The sequence below is a fragment of the Lycium ferocissimum genome, chromosome 12, assembly GCF_029784015.1.
Source record: "Lycium ferocissimum isolate CSIRO_LF1 chromosome 12, AGI_CSIRO_Lferr_CH_V1, whole genome shotgun sequence".
Taxonomy (NCBI): domain Eukaryota; kingdom Viridiplantae; phylum Streptophyta; class Magnoliopsida; order Solanales; family Solanaceae; genus Lycium; species Lycium ferocissimum.
In genome coordinates, this window is record NC_081353.1 from 64,856,531 (window position 1) to 64,860,409 (window position 3,879).

Sequence of the window (3,879 nt, forward strand, 5' to 3'; positions counted from 1 at the left end):
AAAAAAAATCAATTCAATAATCAAATAATCACTTTCACCAAGTGCATTCGATATTTACAAAAAAAATTCTATCCGCCCTCCCAATTAAGACATGTAACAACTAATCAAATAACTACTTTTGAACTCCTCAACCAAAATTGTATATCTTGTTCAAGTCCTCAAGTCCTATTGTTGTTGGAACAATTCAAGTTTACTTGGCAGAAATTGTCGCGATTTTTAGCTGGATGAGGACTTTCTACCTCCTCCTCGCCTGAGCCAAAACCCAGCCAAAATTCTGGCAAGGCTGGAATATTCAAGTCAAAGCCGCCACGCTGGCTGTTCTTGGACCCTACACCGCCGATGATGATGACGTCTACCTTCCCCTCGAATACACCTTTTACGACCACCCAAAATTGTCTTACCGATTTTATATTTCATTAAAATCTTTGACATGCATATCTATATTATACGTAAAGTTTGATCCCGCTATTTACTCTCAAATTGTATTTACCAGTATTCCAGATCAAAATAGACTATGGACCTTCAAAAGTCAAAATATCTCTCTCACAAGATATAAAAAAATTACTTAAATAGTTTATGGGAGAGACAGGAGCTAGTATCCTCTTCTCATCTTCTCCTTATTTAGTAATAATATTAGTACTATTCGCGTAGTTTTTTATTTTTCAATTTTCAATAGTATATGTTGCTTTATTTAGTATATGTCGCTTTTATTTGCTTATATCTTCCTATTTCTTTATTTTCTTTCAATCATGCTTTGGATTATACTTCTTTGAATCAAGGCTCATCTTAAACAACCTTACTAAACCCACAAAGATGTGATAAAGGTGACATCCTACTCTCCTCAAAATTACACCGTGTATGTTGTTGTTTTTATTAGTTTATTTGACCAAGTTTTTGGAAATTCAGAAGTATTTTTTATATATAAAAAAAAAAGTACTTATTTTAGAGAGTTAAAGTGTTTAGCTAAGTTTTGAGAACAAAATTATCTTTTTTGGGGTCGTAGAAAAAATTAATTACAAAGCTAAAAGAATAATTTTTCCCATAAGCATTTTTAAAATTTTGGCCAAATATAAATTGATGGTCTAATTTTGTAAAAATATTTTTCATATTGATTAACCAAACATAAATTGCTATCATCCAAAAATATATAATGATGTGATTATATAAATATATATGTACATTATTAGTGCATACAAATTAGAGTCAACTGAAAATTATGACCTTTTAAGTTCTACCATCCATTATTCCAACAGTAGTAGATTCCAACAGTGTATGATTTCGCACTATTTGACTTAAATCTTGTGTGACTTTATCAGCAGCCAGCAGCCGCGTGCTAACAACTTGCCAACGTTGACTGTGCTTCACTTTCCTTATACTCTTCATAGGGTTTTGATTACAAGTTGGCTACTATAAATTGTTGACGTATGTAAATGCATGAATTTGTCAATGGACCCTATGTTGATGACTAATTAAATTAAATATAAAGGTTTTTGTAGGGATGACGTAAATTGTTTAACATTGTTCTTATCTTTTTGACTATTCATTATTGCATGACTACTGAGGAAAGTTAAAATGATAGCTAGCAATATAAGGCAAACTTCCCACTGTAGACAGCTATAAGAAAAAGAAAGAAACATTCGTTATGCATATTTTGCCACTTGAGTGGACATGGTATCGAATCTTTTTTTGGCAAGGAGCATTTTGTTTCTAAAAATGAAATTGGCTAACACTCTAACCTGAATTAACCGGACCTAAAACGGATAATGAATATCGGGTAAAAACAAAAAAGAAAAAAATTGAGTGTGAACATAGTCATTTCTTGAAAAATATAAATTAAATAATCAAATAATCCTTTCACCAAGTGTATTCCAAAAAAAAAAACAAATTATTCACCTCCCATGAAACATGTAACAACTAATTGAAGAACTAACTCCTGTCAACTAAATTTGTATGGCTTTGTTCAAGTCCTCAAATCCTATTGTTGTTGGAACAATTCAAGTTTACTTGGCAGAAATTGTCGCGATTTTTTAGGGACGATGACACTTTCCACCTCATCCTCGCCCGAGCCAAAACCCGGCCAAAATTCTGGCAAAGCCGGAATATTCAAGTCAAAGCCGCCACGCTGGCTGCTCGTGGACCCCACACCGCTCACGACGACGACGTCATCTTCCTCGTAATGACACCTTTACGACCACCTGAAATGGCTCAAATAAAAGTCTTGGACAAATGGAACACTCGTGAGTCCTTCCACTAACGGCGTTAGCTGACGTGGCACTATTCATGGTTGTAACGGAGTGTTCGTTGACTTCCCTGTTAAGAAGTAGTTTAGTACGGTGACTAGCTTTGTGTCCTCCTAAAGCTTGATAAGAACCAAAAAGACTTACCACACGACCGAACACCTCTAGCCAAAATTATTTGATATAGTTGGTGTGTTGTTGAACTAATTGTAGCAGTAAAATTATTATTACAGCTACGTGCGAGCATGAGAAGACAAAAAGCTAAGTATTCTTCTTCCGTACTAATTGTTGTTGCTCCATGATGCTACGAGGTCGATTTGATCTCTTGCCCTTAGTCCAAGACTCAAGGTAATTTTGAGTACTGGTAGTTTCAAATTTAAATGATGGTGGAGTTGGTGTAGTTGGAGAGTTCAAAGTCATGCCATTGCTAGCTGGTTTTTCTTGAAAGAGCCAGCGATGTAAAATATTGTTAACTCAAAGTAGTGAGTAAACTAAGAATCTATGAAAGGAGAGAAGAGAGAAGATTTTTGAAATCGTGGTGATTGAGTGAGTGAAGTTAGTGGGTTGTATATAAAGGGGTAGGGTGAGAAAGAGGAGGAAGTTGGGGACAAGGAGTAGGAAGGTAGTAATTAGAAGTTGCTTAAGTACTTAATAAAGAAAAGGGGAGGAGAGTGGAGCACGTTTGAGAAAGAGATTGCTTGAGGGCCAAGTGGAAATTTTTTCCCCCGATATCCACTCCTTCTCGTATTCGCCTATTAGCCTTTGAGCAATACAGATTCGCACATCAAGTTGTTACCCAATTTTGAGAACCGACTCGCAACAGAATTCTTTTCATTTCCAAAAATTTGAACTAGAAATCTCTAATTCTAATTAAAGAAGAAGGGATCCTGAACCATTCCACCATGACCATACCCACGTCGGTTGGCTCAAGTGGTACTTGTTAAGTATTAGTTGCTGACTGAATTAAGTCTCAAGAGCGGCTATACAAGCCTACAAACTAGGATGAAGGGATTGGGGTCGGTTGCCTAAGCGAGTATTATATTAGTGAAGAGGGAATATGCCCAATGCAAGTGGTATAGAACTATAGATTATGGACTCCTTCAAAAGTCAAAATATCTCTCCTCACAAGATATAAAAAAATTACTCAAATAGTTTGTGTGAGATAGATGGGGTTAGTCTCTTCTTCATGTTCTCCGTATTTAGTACTTTCTTCGTCCCAAAGAGATTGATACTTTACGTTTTTCGAGAAATCAAACCTTTTTTTTAATCATGTATTTGAACATAAATTTTTTAATTTTTTTCGAAATAAAATTTGCATATTTGAAAATTACGTAAAACGTACTAATAAGTCACAATAATTAATACTATAAAATATTTAAAAGACATATTTAAAAAAATTACAAAAAAGTACAACTCGTTTAACTATCAAAAGCGAAAAGTGCTAATCTTTTTGAGACGGAGAGAGTAATAGTATTATTAGTATTCACTTAGTATTTTATTTTTCAAATTTCAATAGTATCTGTTGCTTTATTTGTTTTGTTTATCTTCCTATTTTGTTGTCGTTATTTTCTTTTCAACCATGTTTTGATTACACTTCTTTTTCGGAGGGTCTATTGGAAATAACCTTACTTATCCACAAAAA

General features: G+C 34.3%; 1 pseudogene; it reads right to left on the reverse strand.

The window, feature by feature from the left end:
• Nucleotides 1-1,899: 1,899 nt before the first annotated feature.
• On the reverse strand, nucleotides 1,900-2,657 carry LOC132039523 (zinc finger protein ZAT10-like; annotated as a pseudogene).
• Between the last annotated feature and the right edge of the window lie 1,222 nt (nucleotides 2,658-3,879).